General features: G+C 36.8%; 2 long non-coding RNA genes across 5 annotated transcripts in view; one reads left to right on the forward strand and one right to left on the reverse strand.

Moving 5' to 3' along the window:
- Positions 1-12,672, forward strand: part of LOC140496351 (uncharacterized) — a 207,244-nt gene that overhangs the window by 37,006 nt on the left and 157,566 nt on the right. For all 4 annotated transcript variants that reach the window (XR_011964243.1, XR_011964244.1, XR_011964242.1 and 1 more), the window contains 2 exons: positions 62-275; positions 11,283-11,477. This is a non-coding gene — a long non-coding RNA (uncharacterized lncRNA). The remainder of the gene's footprint in view (positions 1-61; positions 276-11,282; positions 11,478-12,672) is intronic.
- LOC140496352 (uncharacterized) overlaps positions 6,784-12,672 on the reverse strand; it is a 93,081-nt gene continuing 87,192 nt past the window's right edge. Inside the window, exon 3 of the long non-coding RNA XR_011964247.1 lies at positions 6,784-6,997. This is a non-coding gene — a long non-coding RNA (uncharacterized lncRNA). The remainder of the gene's footprint in view (positions 6,998-12,672) is intronic.

The raw sequence follows: 12,672 nt of genomic DNA on the forward strand, positions 1-12,672 counted from the left end.
ATTAAACTTAGGAGAATATCTCTTTTACTCTGTTTCCGAAAAAAAATCGTACCCCTTGCAGGCTGTTGACCACAAAACATTATCGTCCAGCCAGGAGGCTTGGTTTGTCTGGACCATGGGCATCTCCATGACCACTGTCAGCACCAATCCATGATCTTGCAGCATGGCAGAGGAAATTCACGCATGGAATGATGGATCATTTTCGTTGTTCTTTACCCATGTGAGTTGCTTGGCAGGCAATCTGGTAAAGAGCCAATCAAAATTAGCCAATAAAGGTACGTGAAGTCACGTGGCAAAAATTAAGCTTGAATCTACAATTTTTAGTCAGTTTGGAAGCATTCCACGACTTGTGAATTTTCCACCTTCAAAATGAATAAAATTAATGGATTATTTGGGAAATACCTTACACTGTTGTCACAAAGCCAGTTCCTTTCTTTTTCAAAAAGCTGTTCCTTGGCTCAAGGAGGGGCAATAAACCAGGCTGGGATCTGATCAGTCTGGTTTGGTACAGAGATGAAAAAGATGTTGAGAAGCTTTTTGTTTATGTGTAACAAATGAGACTTCAGGCCAAAGTGGTCATGTTTTAATGAAAGGGGAGCGGTCAGCTCTCTAGCTGAGCTGAGCAGTTTTAGTTCAGTCTTGAACTGGTGAGAAGTTCAACAGGGAGCTGTGTGGAAACAAACTCTCTCTCTCTCTTTCTGCCCTTCAACTTCAAACTGGAAGCATGCGTTCCATTTATAGCAATTTCTAAAGGGGATTTGCTTATTGGGACTGTTGTGCCTATTTGGAACAGCATAATTAAGTCTAGTTGGATAGGTTGAGTTCTGTAGAGATTCTTTATTCTGTTCGTTGTGTTTCATTGTGTAATTTTGTGAATAAATTTTTGTCTGTTTTAAAATCTAGTAGTCAACCTAGCTAACCTACTCCAGGTAATTTTCACGGTACACTTATCGAAACAAATTGCAAAGTTATGGTCTGGGGCTGCCTGCTTAAGAATGTTTTGAGTGGTCTGGCCTAGTCCATAACACTGTGCTTATAGGTGGTTAATATCTTGTGATGCAGAAATCAGTGCCTGCAGTGCTAACAATATTACATCACTCATTTTCAGCTTTCATGTACTACAGCAATAAATCGTTGGGAATCATTACTTTATTATGCATTGAGGTGGATGGCAAGAATGGCATTGGAATAGTAATCTGGAATCCAATCCTAATGCTTTGGGGATATACGTTCTAATCCTCTCACTTTTGGTGGAATTTATATTTTATGAATAAAATCTGGAATTGAAAGCTAGTCTCAGGAATGATGACCATGAAACTATTGCCCTTTGTCTTAAAAAAAGAGTTCACAAATATCCTTCTGTATGTCTGCCATCCATACCTGGTGTGGCCTATAAGTGTTTCCAGATCCACAATTGCATGGTTGAATCTTAACTAGGTTCTGTCAGGACCTTTGATTTATAGCTTTGATTCAAACATGGACAAAAGTACTGAATTCCAGAGGGGAGGTGAGAATGACAGCCCTTGATATCAAAGCCACATTCGACCAAATGTGGTATCAAGGAGCCCTAGCAAAATTGGAATCAATGAATATAGGGGTGGGCAAACCCTTTGCTGGTTGGAGTCATACCTTGCATAAAGGAAGATGGTTGTGACTGATGAATGTCAGTCATCCCAGCTCCAAGATATCTCTGCAAGGTGGTAACCAAGGCACAACTAACTTCAGCTACTTAACCAATGACCTTCGCTCCATCATAAGATCTGAAGTGGGGATGTTTGACGATGATTGCACAATGTTTAACACCAGATAGTGAAAATGTCCATGTTCAAATGCAACAAGATTTGGACAATAATCAGGCTTGGGCTCACAAGTGGCAAGTAACATTCACGCCACACAAAGGTCAGGTAATGAGCATCTCCAATAAGAGATAATTGAACCACACTCCCTTGACTTTCAATGGTATTACCATCACTGAATCCCCACTATCAAAATCCTTAGAGTTACCATTGACCAGAAACTTAACACGCCATATAAACACTGTGGCTACCAGAGCAGATCAGAAGCTAGGAATACTGTGTTGAGTAACTCATCTTCTGATTCCCCAAAGCCCTGTCTATCATCTACAAAGCACATGTCATGAGTGTGCTGGAATACTCCCCAGTAGCTGGGATAGGTGCAACTCCAACAACACTCAAGAAATTTGACACCATCTAGGACAAAGTAGCCCATTTGATTTGGCCTCACATCCAAAAGCATCCATTGCCTCGACCACTGATGCTGAGTAGCATAAGTATGTACAAAGTGCACTGCAGAACTTCACCAAAGGGCCTAAGATAGCTCCTCCTAAACCCACAACCACTTCCATCTAGTAGGACAGGGGTAGCAGATACATGGGAGCACAATCCCTGCAAGTTCCCCTCCAAACCACTCGCCATTCAGACTTGGATGTATATATCACAGTTCCTTCATTGCCACAGAGTCAAAACTTGGAATTCCGTCCATAATGATATTGTGGGTCAACGTACAGCACATGGACTGCAAGCAATTCAAGAAGGCAGCTCATCACCATCTTCCCAAGGGCAATAAGAGAAGGGCAGTAAATGCTGGCCTGCCAGCGACACCCACATCCCATGAGTGAATAAAAAAAAGCTCACTTGACTCATGATCAATCAGGAATAGACAATAAATGCTTGTGCACAATAATCCAGATCCATGAAAGAATTTGAAAATCCTCATCTATCTGTATATTTATGGAGCTAATATTTTACGCATTGAAATGTTATTTTTTTTTAAATAAAAGAACACTGGACGTGTATATTTCTTGATTTCTAGATGGTGTTCATTTTTCACTTTTGGGTATGTGAAAATTTGAGTGCATTTTGAAATTAAAAGCCATTTCCACAGAACTAAGACCAATGAAAAAGTACTTCACTCTTTTTAAACTTGAGCACATCCTTTCTATTATCTTTGCAACTAACTTAGCTCACCAAAATGGCACTAAAGAAAAATTGATTCACATCTTACCAGAACTATAAAAAATGTCAAGATGCAAACTCACCATTGCACCAAAGAAAAATGGATATATTTCCCAATCACTTTTTCTTATACGTATCAAACACAAATTTGTTAATATATTTTAATTAGCTCATTTCAACAGGCATTCTTGAGACTGAATTCAAGTAAATTGATGATAAAAATATTTTGAATCAGTATCAGTAAAAGTTAAGTTTGCAAGCAGTTAATATTTTAAGAATGTGCACAAACAGCCAGTACACATGTGTATGACAGATGTTTGGACATAAGCTTGGCATTCTCTACGGACCACCTGATAGTTACATGGCTATTGGTGGTTCATTTTATTAATACATAAAGGTCAATCACTAAGGGAATTATACTCTACCAAACAGAGTGGAGAATTTATTTTGAATGCAGTTTTGTGGTTGTTACTTAACTGGTAAAGTAGGGAGCATGCTCAAATGTTGTTGCACATTGATTTTTGTGTGCCAAGAAACTGCCTGTTAATCTGTGTCTGTTATTTAAAAAATAAACTGATGATTCTTATTTTCTAATTTAAGACGAGAAAGAGGCAAGATAACTGATGATGAGCATTAAAGAATTTCAGGGTTGTTGGTTTAGTACATTTTCATAAATTGGTGTAATTTAGTTTTACAAACAATGGACACAAAGGGAAACAGATGGGGAAGCTAGCTAATCATTTGTAGTAGGCTTGTATCATTCTTTTTAATATTACTGTCTTCAAACTTACATAAAGTAGTCTTTCCTAGTACACATGCATATAATATCCTAAAGAGTATTAAATATATGCAAAGTTGGTTTAAACAAGAATGTTAGCTTTGGCTTTTTGACAAGTAACTTTTCTTTCTTCACTGAAACATCAGACATAAGATTGTGCTCAACAATCCATTTTTTGGTTGGTCATATTTTTGCATTAAAAGCAATATCAGTTAACAAGGCTATTTGCCCTGTTACACACAAAGCAAGTAGATGCATCTGACATACAATGATTTTTAGTAGGTTCCTGTATTAATGTAATTATAATGGTTTTAGCTGTTATCATTGCAATATCTTTCATATTGTCTGCTATAATTCAGAAATGGTAGTGAATGGGACTTTGTATTGATATTTTATCTATTTACTAATGAAATTAAGCTTTCGTAATAAGAAATAATGAAGTAGATTTTGTTGCAGTGTTCAGAAAAGCAAGAATAATTTACTTGATCATTAGTAACTCCAACCAGGCAGAGTTTTGTACATACAGGATTTAACTTTTCATCTTGTAAGTAAAATGTTTAACCATATTCTGAGAATGGGTCCCTTTTTCACTCCCAGTTTATATGTAAGAAAAGTAAAATACTTTACATTGATCTACCTATTTAGCTCATTGTAACATTCTCCTCCTTGATAGAAGGGAGAAGACCTTGTCATCAGAAACACAATACCACTTTATTCATAACATTCCTAATGAATAATTTGTTTCCAATTGATTTGAATGTTCAGCTAATCATTAGCCAGTTATTACTTATAATGCAATAGCACTAGATAGCATTGAGTTTTATGAGTGAAATAAATTGACAGCATAAGAATAACAACGAAAGCAAAAGACATTCATAAACAATGGCGAAATCAGAAAAAGAAATGATACTAAAATGTTGAGTGTATGTTATACTGTGAATGAACCGGATTTTCTCCTTTCTTTTGTTCTTGTATGGTGATCAAATTACTTGAAGTCTATATTCGATCTTAGAAGATGTATGCGACTTTCTTTACTCATTTAAATCTTCCACGTCTTCCTTCACACAGCATAGTAGAAATGAGTTGTTACATTGGCATTGTTCATTATAAAAGCTATAAGGACTGTGTGGTACAGTGATTCATTCTGGAATACCATAGGAACGCAATGCTTCACATGTATGATACAAATAGCTTCCTTCTGTGCTGTAAACATCTTTGTTTAGATAATCATAATTTTATATAAATCATTTTCGTTTCTTTATAAACAGGAATAATATCAAAATAGGATTCTGCTTACATGATGCATGTACATTAATCCCTTCTGCTGTTGGATATGGACTTCATACTCCATTATTCTTTCCATCATAATGCATCTATTCATCTCCTTTAGGATTTGACTCCTTAAGCTTTAGCAGAAAGGTTAGATTATCAAGATTAATTGGGAGAACTGAAGATAACATTCTAATTCATAAAATGTCCAATACATTTTAATTTCATAGACTGCATGTTCCTTGTAATCACACACATTTTACCTTAACGTATAATTGCCTATAAAACCAAACATTGGACTTCATAGTTCAATTTTGTGATGTCTATTACTGCTTGAAGCTGTCGATCAAACTGTGAAAAAGGAGTGACACCTTATTGTGATAAGGGAAAAATGTGAAATCAGTCATTCAGCCCTGATAAGTAATGGAAACCCTTGGGCTCATGTCAACAAAATAAAATAGCAAACTTTTTTTTTGTATTTAATACCCAGAGAATTTTGTTCAAAAGTTTAAAGAACTGGAGTTTTAAATGCCATGCCTCTTTAATTTTAGCAGTTGATTTTTTTTAACCTTTTGACAATTGGTCTGTTTGAAGGTCAGATAAACTTGGCTGTTAATGAGTTTATGGACTTTCTACACACATTCATACTTACTTGTAATAATCCCAGGAAGAATCTTTACGATTTACCCCACTTAATGGTGTCATGTGACCTTATGTGGAGGGAGGCGATGCCCTAAATCTAGAGTCCCAAATCATGTTCTGGGGACCTGGGTTTGAATCCCACCATGGCAGGTGATGGCATTTGAATTTAATTTTTAAAAATCTGAAAATAAGTGTCTAATGATGACAATGAATTGATTGCCAGAAAAAAAACCAACTGGTTCACTAATGTCCTTTAGGGATGCCATCTTTACCTGGCCTGCCTATATGTAACTCCAGACCCAAAGCAATGTGATTGATTCTTAACTATCCTCTGGGCAATTAGGAATAATCAATAAATGCTGAACTGGCCAGTGATGCTCTCATCTCGTCAATGATTTTTTAAAAAATACAAAGGAGCACTTACCTCTCCACATCAAAATTATAAAGTACAGATCTTTTCCATCATGCCTAAACAACATACAGAGTGTTTCACATATCTGAGTTATCAAATTCAGAAATAAGAGAAGTTGATTTATACAGGCATGCGTGAAATGTGACCCACCCTGGAAAGGAAAGATAAAGTTGTATTTGGGGCCTGAGCTTCCAACGTTTGGCTTCCTCCATTGTTGTAGAAATAGGGAATCCATCTATCCATCACCACAAATGCTTTGATTCTTTTTCACAGGGGGGAAAAAAAAACACCTTGCAGTTTCTTCCCAGCAAAACAACCTGGTTCCCCCTTCAATCATTATTACTCAAGTCACTCGGGTTGTCTGTTGGCAGAATTTAGCACATAACACATGATAGCTTATTATTTCTCCAACCTTAAATTACAGACTGTTCCCAAAATGTTGCATTCTTATTAAATCTGGGAATTGTTTTCACTGTTCCCTCTATCGAGACATTTGCTCATAACAATTATCTCTCTGTTTTAAGGAAGATAAGCAAAGATCTCCATAATATTCACTTTCTCCTTCTCTTCACTTCCTTATGAGCAGAGTACTTCTGGCAAACAAATTTTATTTCTGAATGTGAATCATCCAAACTGCAATTGATTGCATGTAACCAAATTTGATTGAAACGGTTTGACTTAAAAATTTCATTTATTTCCATCAGAAATTCACATTTAGACTGTTTAGAGCTAATGTAAAATGTTATACATGGTGGAACATGAAGGGAGCTCAGCACAGTTGTAATGAAGTCAAATACACATCATTGATCCATTGCGATCTCTTTGTGGCTGATGAAAATCCGTTTCATCTTGGCAGATCCAGACTTCTTCTTTCAGATTGCTTCTTTGGGTGACCAAATAACTCTGTGTCTGGACAGTGTGCTGTAAAACAAACCTTTATTAGTACAAATTGACTGCTACAGATCGCTATGTGGCTGAAGCAGATCACAATGAGATAACTTGTATTAGAGTTGTACTGTAACATAACTTATTTAGTGAGTTGAATTCATAGTTGTACTTCAGAGTTTGTATGAACCATAACATGACAGTAATGAAGACGTGCACAGTGTTAACAGTTGTTTTTAAGGGTTTCAAATTAAAATTTTCAAATCAATTTAAGGAAGAGCACAATTAGATTATACTTTCTATTTTGGGCATCAAGATCTTGGAATCATTGATTAATTTGCAAGTATGCAGAGAGGGTGGCATAAATAATTCAGAGTTTTTCTTACAAGACAAACCAAGGAAATATAAAAAATAATCAGAATTATAGGACAAGAGAACAACACTTCCATTGTTAAGTCAAAAGCTAACCAACAATTCAGAAGGATTATCTCATTCATCATTGGTAATTTATAGGATATACTTGATCAATATTCTTCTGGTTTATTGGGTACATTACCCAAGTTATTTTGAACAATGAAACAGATTAAACTACAAAATGTTTCAATTCTCCAAAACGAGTGAAAAATCTCAGTTTCGAATTGGGTTACAAATGCACATTTTTAAAATCGTTCTTAAATTAGAAAATCTGGTTTGACTTCAAAATGATTTCATAAATTAATGTGTATCTGCCAAAATTACAATTTGCAAAAGCATGAACAGATTAGGAATTTATTGACAGCTCTATTATTCTTAATTCCTTGAAAGTTTGGAAGAAAAGCATAATATTTTGACATGATGACATGAATTGTCAATGTGAGCTGCAAAGCACAAGTGGTTTATAACTGTCATCTGAACTCTGAAGTGTTAACTGCAAAATGCTGAAATAATCTTTAGCTTATGATTTATCTCAAGATCATAATAATATCAGTGTCATTAAGCACAATTCAATCAAAGACATCAGGCTTAATTTTTTCTTCTGCAGCAGTCTGTTGGTGCACCCAATATACCATGTTGGACATAATACCATGCCCCAAGACTGGCCAGTTAGACTTTCCAATTTCAATATTGTTGTGAGGACACTCTTTGTAATTTTATGCAGGAAGTCAGTCTCATTCAGATGGCAACTTTCATCTCTCTGCTGCAGTATTGACCTAAAATCAGAGTTGGAAAGAAGCTGAGCATTTAGCCAGGAAGAACTTAGAGGCTACAAGAATTGTGAAGGAAGGCGAGTAAAAAAAACTCAGTAAGATTTTTAGTTGACAATCCAAAGAGGTGTGTAGCAAAAGTTTCATAAGATTTGGGGCACTTTCTAAAAATTATTCAGCCTGTGATTTATATTAGAGGCCAAGCCTTGTTCTAATATGTAGTTCATCTGCAATGTTTTATTTCATCAATTCACTTGGAGAAAATTGGTAAAACGGGTATATAATATTACACTAAGAAACTACTTGACTTCCCTGCTTTTAGGAAAAGGAAATCAATGGCTTCTTTCAAGTGGCCGACTGAAGAGTAGCATTTCCAAAAGGATGTTAGATTGCTAAATGGCATCCCTTCTGGAAAATAACACATCTTATGTTTACAGGTTAGGGCTTACAAGACCTTTATTTCAAATAGGCAAACTAAAATTTATATAAACAATGTAACAATTGAAAGAGTTAAAATTAAAGCACAAAGTATAAGCAGCTGGGAAGGAAGTCAATTAAAGTTAAAAACCTTGGAGATCATTTAATTTTTATTGCAGGTGAGAAAAGGGTGATAGTAACCAGTTTTATATCTCTTCTTCATCCAGGTGAGATGTGAAACAAATTACCTATTTACTATTGATTGTTTAATCACTGCATGATAGAACAAAACAACTTAAACCAGTGAAAGAGAAATAAATTATTTTCAAAATAAAATGAATGGATGTATGACAACCATCCCTTTATCCCATTATTTAGAGTATGCCTGTATATTCAAACTGAATGATCAAGATTGTTGGAAGGTATTTTGATGTCAATTATTGGAAGCAGGGTCCAATCAGTACCAGGAGATGGATAGAGCATTGATCTGGATAGAGAATAATGTGGAAAGTCTCTTACTCAGGCTGGTGTTCTGTAGCTGCACTCTCAGTGTTAAACTTGGTGCACCTTGCTGAATTTGAAGTATCTTATTTTACTGCTGTGAGTAGGGGGCAGTTAGTAAAGAGAATTTACTAAAGATTGCAGATTTGATTCATCATACGAAATGTCCCAATTTTTCTAGCTATAAAAGTTGTGTTTTTGCACGTACCCAGCATATCCATTGCCTCCCCCTTTCAGCCACGACATATAATACTTGCTATAGTGGTCCCCCTCAAGTTTTATTCCACCAATAGTTATTTACCTTACAGTTGGACACAAGTTGATAAGCAAGCACTATAGGTCATGTAGCAGAAGTAGATGGGAGTTTAAGACAAAGTCACATACAGAAGGATGTGTATGGCAGATGACAAAGAGAAATCGGTCTTCCAGCTAAATAAATGAAACATAAAGTTGGTTTCAAGCTAAAGTTTGGAACATTGACTCAGAAATGCTAATATATGCTATCTAATCATTCTGCAATAATGGAATTCAATTTTGGTGAAAAATTGATCGCAGAGTAGAAGAAGAAATCCTCTTGAAGAAGTTGCCCTAGATTGAATATGCCATGAGAACAGGGAATAGACAATGGCCTGATTTTGATAAATATGTATTGGAATGGGACTGATGTGGGTTTTGTTTCAGCAGAATATCTTTCCCTGATGTTGCAATATTTATATTTTCCCTGGTAACATAAGAAATTTGAAGAGAATAAGGTGGTATTGAAGGATTCAACAGATATGTATCACAGCTGGCTATTACAAACAATCATTACATTCACAGACACACAAGTATCTGTGCTAGTATTAGGCTATTCCATTCAGCAGAATAGCATGCTTCTAGTAATGTGTCATGTTTCAAGTTATTCAGGTTAAGTGGAGTCTGTGAACTTTAAACCATCAGGTCACATGTTATGATACAATGATGATATCATGAACATGTCTCTTGAAGGCATACTAAGTAGAATGAGACATAATATGGCAGGATCCTCTAAAATCATTGGAGTGGTTATATCGCCAGAAATGCATTGCTTATGTGGGCCAGATTAAACCAGAGTCCAGCAAAGATTTCAGAGCAACAATGGGTTAAAATGTAATTAATTTATGGGATAAGAATGTTGAGGATTGCAGCGGAAATACAAGATTGCCCAGAATGCCAAAGGACTTCAGTGCCAAATGACGAGATTCCAGAGATTTTTCATCAGGAGTTGGGAAAAAAAAAGAGTACCCATTATGTCACAAAGTAAATATGGACAGAACATCCATGAATTTTGATGTGCAGAAAATTAACTGAGCTGTGGAAAAATTTCAAACTATCCTACTACCAACTATTAGGCAGAGAATGTAAGACTCAAAGTGATGCTAATCTGCATGGCAGACCAGAGCAACATTAAAGGACGAGGTAATTCGAACATAAAACCATACTGAAAGTCAACTTCCTTGAAGGAGTTTTTGTACTTATCTGTGACCAATGTTGGATGCATGAGAATAGATTGGAGCTATGGAGTGAAAGTATTTAGTGTTCTATGTAAATAATGCAACTTACTAATGTCATTCATATTCAAATCTCATCTAACTGATGCAAACAAGATGTGTGGTAAAATATCATCTAAATACAGTTAGATAAATATCCATAGTTCAACCTCACAAGTCATTCAAAGAATATGTTCATGCCTGATGGAACAGATGGCTGTTCAAAAAAAGCCTTCGCAAACAGTGGAAACATGCATCCTGCACCACTTAATGTTTTGAGTGGTTTTATCATGAAATCATAATAATGTATGGTATGCTAACCTTCACCTCAGAGCTGGTAGGAGCGAAAGGGAAAAAATAATGTTGGCCAAGAAAAGGGTAAAACCTAGCTCCATTAGGACGAGAGAGAGACCTTGAAGAAATTGGCTCTGTGGACCAATGTTTTGAAATAATCATTGATTGTGGGTGCTGTTGGTTAAGCCAGCATACATTGTCCACCCCTAATTGCTTTTAAGGTAGTGGTTTTCTTGGACCACTTCAATCCATGTGGTATAGGTACACTCACAGTGTTGTTAAAATGGGACTTCTGGGATTTTTACCCAGCGACAGTGATAGAATGGCCTTATGATTCCAAGTCAGGATGGTGTCTTGACTTGGAGCAGAACTTTCAGGTATTGACATTGCCTTGTATCTTCTGCCCTTGCCCTTCAGGTGGTAGAGTTTACCGATTTGGAAGGAAATACTGGCTGCATTGCTGCAGTGCATCTTGCGGATGGTCCACACTGCTGCCACTGCCCATTGGTGGTAAATGGAGTGAATATTGCAAGTGGTGGATGGGGTGCCAATCAAATCACCTGCTTTGTCCGGGATAGTGTTGAGCTTCTTGCTGGAGTTGCAATGATCAGGGTAAGTGGAGATTATTCCAGCACACTCCTGACTTGTGTTTTGTAGATGATGGACACATTTTGAGTGGTCAGGAGGTGAGTTACTTTCAGCAGAATTCCCAGCCTCTGGCTTGCTCTTAAACCCACAGCACATTTATTAAGTTCTTGTCATTTATTAGCACTGTATCTTGTTCATAAGAGGCTCAGTGCTTGTAATGCATTGAATGGCAACAGGCACAGGTAAGATTCTCTCTTATTGGAGGTCATCCTTACCTGGCACTTGTTGGCATGAACTTTTCTTGCCAGTTATCAGACCAGACCTTAGTGTTATCCAGGTCTTACTGCATCTGGATGTAGACTGCTTACTATCTGTGGATGTTGATTCAGGAAATGACATATGACCATAAATTGGAAACTTGTGTTCTAAAATAAAGAGTTTAAATTCTGTGAAGATCACTAGGTTTTTTAACAGTCAGACACATAGCATTTCTGCTGATGTTTTTCCTTCTCTGTGGACCTCTAATGCTGATCGCCATGCATGGACCCTCAGGTGCAGCTCAGAGGGAACATTGCCCCCTTCCATATCCCCAGCATTTGCCAGTCCTGAACCGTCAGACCAGACATATTCCCTACTCAAACTCTGCCAGACCTAATTATTCCCACCTACCCTAAATACAACATCACTTACATTCTTTGAACCAGGATTAATGCCCTGACTTGTTGTTAATGATAGAGTGGGGGATATGTCAGGCAATGAGATCACAAATTGTGGTTGCATACAGTTCTGGTGTTGCCAATGGCCCACAACATGTCCTTCCCAGTCTTGAGTTGCGAGAGCAGTATAAATCTATTCAGCATGTCGATGGAGTCAGACAATACGATGGAGCATCAAAGTGAAGGTCGGCTTTATTTCCTGAAGGAATGTGATCCTTCTTAGTAATACTGTCATAGGTAGATATGTGGCAAAGATGTAAATTGGTAAGGATGCGATTAAGTGTGTTTCTGCCTCTTGTTGGTTCCCTCACCACCTGCCACAGACCCTGTCTAGCACTTATGTCCTTTAGATCTCAACAGCTCAGTCAACAGTGGTGCTATTGAGCCACTTTTGGTGAAGAACATTGGTGTCACCTTCAATTGGTGTTCAAAATGATGGGGGATTAATCAGCTGAGTTTTTCATCATCAGCAGGAAGTTTCCTTGCCCATGTTTGAAATAATG

The sequence above is a fragment of the Chiloscyllium punctatum genome, chromosome 26 (genome assembly GCF_047496795.1).
Source record: "Chiloscyllium punctatum isolate Juve2018m chromosome 26, sChiPun1.3, whole genome shotgun sequence".
Taxonomy (NCBI): Eukaryota; Metazoa; Chordata; class Chondrichthyes; order Orectolobiformes; family Hemiscylliidae; genus Chiloscyllium; species Chiloscyllium punctatum.